Consider the following 6,000-nt stretch of genomic DNA (forward strand, 5'->3'; position numbering starts at 1 on the left):
TTAACTACTCAATTATTGCTGCCCATTGTTGGGTTAGCTGGACTGCAGACTGTAAGTCATTCCAATAATGTCCTTCAATATAGAGAGACATTTCATAAGTTTTGTGACCCTAGAGAACCCTGACTAATACAATCCTGTAACCCCTGAAAACCTTGAATTAAAGATTCCTGGGGAATCTTCCTGTTTTCTCCTGTTCTGGAGTCACACCAGAATTACCTCCCCAGCTGGTAAGCATGGTGACAGGTGAAGTGTGATGGTTAAGACTGTCAACTGGACACGAAGGAGATAAGCCTCTGGGCATGTCTGTGAGAGTCTCGGGGCTAGGCTGAGATGAAGGACTCATCTGAAATGTCCATGGCACCACGCTATGAGCTGGGGCCCTGGGTTACATAAAAAGGAGAATGTGAGCTGGCCTCGAGCAGTCATCTCTCTCTGCTTACTAAATTCTGACATAACGTGGCCAACTGCCTCTTGCTCCAGCCACCTTGCCTTCCCCACCATGATGAGCTACAGTCTCAAACTGAGAGGCAAACTAAACCCTCTTTCTTAAATTGTGGTCGTTTAGGATTGTGTCATAACAGTGAGAAAAGTAAGTAATTGGTTTAGACATTGAGGGATCCTATTGATACTCAAAGATGACACATATTGTGTGTCCTAAGTATGAGCCAGGAATAGGGGACTACCCACCCTGAGCATCCTATGATGAAAAGTTCCATGAACCAGCAGAGAACATCAAATGCCCTCAACCAAGTCAGTGACTAAAGATCCAAAGGGACAGCAAGCACAGACATAACAGTACAAGATTTTGAAGGAATCCAGGCGTGGTGGTCAAAGCTGTAATCTTAGCTTCTGAGAAGCTAAATCAGGAGGAATACCCTGCGTTTGAGACCAGTATGGGCCACGAAGTGAGGACACATTGAGCTCACTCTACACATAAGTCTTACCCCAGGGGAGTTGGGTGGGGGTGAGGGTAAAATTTTATTAATAATGATACAAAGGAATACAGTTGGAGTCCAAAAACCTCCATCAAAACAGACATTCACATTTTGATGAATTGGTGGGTTGCTGCTTCTCATACATTAGCAAGGAATTGTAATCAACTGAGATTAGTTTTTAATTAAAAAGTGTTTATTTTTCTCTCCACCAGTCCAAAGACATTCATGGGAAAGGGGTAGGTTGTGAATAAAGAGATATTTGCTCTGCTCACCCGGACAGTGGCATAAATGACCAGCAACCTTGCTGAACACCTATGATGCTTCTGTTCATTTATGTGCAGACAGACATGTGCCACCATAGTAACTATTTGATACGCTGTGGATTAAATAATTTCCACCCACCCCTGTTTTGAAACTAGCTCATGTACCAGAGACCTTTTGCTGCTGCTTTTCTCCTGCAATGTCACCATACCTCAAGATGGTGAGACTACCCTGTGGTACAGAGGTAAAAGCGAGACTGGAAGACTTATGTGCTACACACATGTAGTAATGTCTATTCACTAACAAAATCAAGATTCCAAAGGATATCTGTCAGGCCACAGACGTGCTGTGCATACTTGAATGGATCCCTTGTAGGAAGCTACATGGTAGGGAGAAAAGTGGGTAAAGAAAGGGGAATGTGGAATGAGCATTCTCCTCTGGGAAAGATAGAAAGTGAACACCATGGTAGTGATTGGAGGTAAGTAACTTAGAAAAGGAGAATTCCAGAAGGTACAAGTGGAGACATTTCAGAGGATACAGCTGCCAAAGGAGGCCTGATCTTGCTGCCTGCTCAGCCGGTGGATAATGTAGGCAGGGGGTGACAATAAAATCTTTTACATCTAGGCAAGCACAGTTCCCTAAATTAAAGAATGACTGAAGCTGTGTCAGCATATTAGTCTCTGTCCAGATCCATCTATCTGTCGAATCCTATAGACAGCATGAAGATTAGAAAGGCATGAAGGGAACGGGGGATACTTTATGCTTTCCCAGTAATGTGTGGGTGGGTTAAACAGTATGCCTTTTCTTGGCCTGTGGCTCTCACAATGGTTAGATTTAAGCAAGAGAGTAATCAGATTTCTCTGCAATCTCACAAACATCAGCAGACACCCTAACTACAGCTGTTGTCCTGGTTAGTTTTTTGTTGACTTGACACAAGTTAGAATTATCTGGAAACAGGGAACATCAACTGAGTAAGTGCCTTGATAACATCAGCCTGTAGGCAAATTTGTGAGGGCATTTTTCTTGATCACCGATGGATGTAGGAAGTCCCATTCCTCTGTTGGCAGTGTTAAACCTAGGCAGGTGGTCCTGAGCTATACAAGAAGGGCCGATCGTGCCTGAGGAACAAGCCAGCAAGCAGCTTTTCTTTTTGGTTTCTGCTTCAGTTCCTGCCTTGAGGTTCCTGCTCTGATCTTGATGGACAATCATCATGACATGTAAGCTGAAACAGGCTTTTTCCTCCGGGTTGCTTTTGGTCATGGTATTTTAGTGCGGCAATAGAAACTCTAAGACAAGTATGTCTAAATCTGTAGTGGGCCCCCTGGGTACCAAGACTCCAGGAAAGAAGTTAGAGTTCCAACAATATATAAAGCAGCCTTATCTACTTCTGTTGGCCCAGTCCTCCTTGTTGACCCTGAGATTCCTCAGCTACAGCGGGAGATGATCAGTCCTCTACATTTGTAAAGCAAACTTGCTAAGTATCCAGATTTGAGGAGTAGGTGCCAAGGAGCTAGTGGACCTCAGAAAGAGCTAGGGGCATCCCCTTCAATGCTTCCCCCAATCCCAATGAGTATGTATTGATGTGCTTTTCCTCTACGTCTCCCAACACTGTCTAAGTCATACACTAACTAGACTCCTTTCCCATTTCCCCATAGTCAAGATGCTCTCCCTCTTCCCTTCCTTCAGCCCCAAAAGACTTAAAGAGAAGGTTTTGTTGTCTGATGGTCAGAAATCCTTTCCTTGCCTACAATATCTGACACATCCACTCTAGCATTAAAATTCTCAGCCTGAAGAAAGATTCTGTCAGTGTCCTCTGTTTCATCTAAGGTCATATAAAAATGTAACCACCATGCTTTGTAGCCACACATCTCCTGCTGGCCTGGGAAGGCCTTTGACTCTCAGAACTGAGCACTGAGGGATTTCAATCAAACCAGTTTCTTACAACATTGGCTCTGTCTTGGTGCCTGTCAAACCTGTAACAGGAGCTCACCTCATGCTCTAATCCTAAAAGATGCACAAGAGATAGGCCTCAACATCTCACATGTGCTAGGTTGGAAAAGCACAAATGGTGAGATCAAATGAGTTTGCAAGGTGAACTAAGGGAACATGTGATCAAACCACTTTCACAACTCCGTTTCTACCTGGCCCTGACAGGGCTTTTCTAATGCCCAGTTCCTCCCTCTAAAATGAAAGTAATAGAATCGACTTCATTTTGCTCTTCATGAACAAATGGATTCATTCCAGTGAGTAGTGTTAGTAAGCTGTTCCTTCTGATAAACTTGACGTTCATTGAGATGGCAGTAATTCCTTTAGAAGTAGGCCCTGGGCCCTGGTGGTTGATGGCAGAATGTGGTGAGAAATGTAGGCTTTTGTTCCAAACATCAGCATTCCACACGTGCAGTGCATTTTGTTATCTTGGGTACAATTTAGTCTTCAGCAAGAACCACAACCTCACTGATCCATGATCCTTCCACTGAGAAATTATGGATGGTGTAGTGCCGGGGACCTTCTCCCACTAGTTGTCATTGCTAACTGGGCTGCCCTGCAGAGATAAGGAGAAGGAAAAAGGAGGGAGGGAGTCAGGTGTGATGGTGGTCAGGGGACTCTTGCAGTTCTGACTGACTGGCAATCAGGTGCTTCTTTATTGATACAAGTTTCACAGAACAAAGACAGAGTAATGATTATCCAAGAAGTATAGATTATGTGTTTAAGTTTTCATTACATGTCCAGAGTTACAAGTTCAGTCACAATTAGAAAATACAAACAGAACAGATTTTATTTTTAATATCAACCCTATAACTCCAATTTAAAAAATCTAAAAGAACATCTCCTCCTAAGCAAACACATATATTTGTGGGACCATGAAAGGATAGCTTGGTTCCTGGTTGAGCTCAGGCCTGGAACCCCAGACCCCAATGAGACAATAGCAGGTGTTCGGCCATGTCCCCAGACTCCAGGCTCTTGACACATGACCAAGACTTCCATTGATCAGCGCCTTGCAGTCACATAGGGCAATGCCACTACCAGCCCCTACACAGGTAGAGGGTGTGACTACAGGCCTCAGGCCCTCAAGAGATTTCCATATTAATGAGATACTTAAAGGCCAGAGGGCATAGCCAATTAAGTATTCTTTCCCAGACCCTCCTCCTCACAAACGATATTTAACCAAAGGCCTATCCTGGGGGTGCAGGGAAATACAATCAGATTCATCTACCTTCCGCCATGACATTAAAGCTTTTCAAAACCATGGACTTCCTCATCTCTTTGGGGCCTGCTGTGGGGAATCGTGGAGAAGGTCTCAACTATCAAGCCCTAATCTCCAATGGAGGACTTCTCTGCATTCCAGCCATGAGGACCCCCGATTCAACCAAGCTAGCTGAGTCTTGATCCAGCCAATCGAGTGCTACCTGCAGGACACTGCCAGGACCTACCTCCTCCCTTGTTCCTCTCGAATCTCTGTTTGTCCATGGCCCCCCAGCAGCATCTGGGAGCCCAGAATGGGGACCACCAGCCTCCAGGTCCACTCAAAAGCCCTGTCCCCAGCAGAACTTCAGACTGAGACCTCCCCAACCTTAGGTGGTGCTCCGTAGCGTCCACCAGGCACCGTGTGGAGTGAACTCAGTCAAAAATCCCATGCTTCTGTTCCCCAGAGCCATTCCTCCCTGAGCTGCCCAGTGCAGAAGACACACAGGACCTACAACACCACCCAACAGGATCCACAGCACACCCACTCGTGAGCTAACAACCCTGCATATATTATATTGTATTATATTATATTATTGTATTATGACAGCCTGCTTTTAGGTTGGCACTGTTTGCTGTTTGAATGCATTCAAGACAAACAGAAAATATCTGAACTGGTCTTTTTATGAGTAGCAAACACTAATACCTAACTTTTTATGATATTGTTTCATCATCTAAGTTATAAAGTAGGAAAAGTTTATTTTAGTCAATTTATTTTATTTACTGGGTTTTCTTCCTCCAGAGGTGTACCCTGTATGACCCCCATCTTTAAACTATGTTTTCAGAGAGCTCTAAGCATATTGGAAAGGGAGACTTTCAATTTGTAACCTGTTCTCCTGACCAGTCAGACTTTGTCAATTGTTTGTATTTACCTGCACCAATTATACTGCTTGATTTTTCTCAGGAGAAGACCCCCAAAAAAGATTCCTGGACTAATGGCCTCATCTACCTAATGTGTTTATCTGTGCTTAGTGATCTTCAGGGAATATGAAGGTTTCCAAATAGGGCCAGGTAAAGTTAATGCTAGGATTTTCCTAGAAAGACTCAGACATAATTTTCTCAGGAAGATACACAAAACGGATCGTGATACAGAAAGCCCTCAAGAATGCAACACACAAAGACCAAAAGCCTAAAAGTAAGAGACAGAATGACAGCAATTGCAACATTCAGCTCAGCTTTGCTGCATTTGTTTCAATCAGCTGTGCTGGCTTCATGACTCTCAACATTCAGTGGACATGGCTGGGCCAGTATGGTAACTTGGGACTCATGACCAGCCCATCCAATTACAGATGTGAAATATTAGGACCTATGTCAATTTCAAAACATTCTGAAGAAGCTTCTGTGCAGTTAACCACATTCCCATTCACGGCTGCAGTGGAGTGGAAGCTCTGATTAAGCAGTGAACATTGGCTACAGTGAGCAAAGGCTCCTGCTGCTGTCATCTAGGTGTGTAATATAAGGAATAACCCTAAGCTAAATTAAACTAAAAATAGGACAAGTGCCAGACACTGTTGATGCATGAGTGTAATCTAAGACTCAAGAGGCTGAAGCAGGGGATTGA

Source organism: Arvicanthis niloticus, chromosome 14 (genome assembly GCF_011762505.2).
Source record: "Arvicanthis niloticus isolate mArvNil1 chromosome 14, mArvNil1.pat.X, whole genome shotgun sequence".
NCBI lineage: Eukaryota > Metazoa > Chordata > Mammalia > Rodentia > Muridae > Arvicanthis > Arvicanthis niloticus.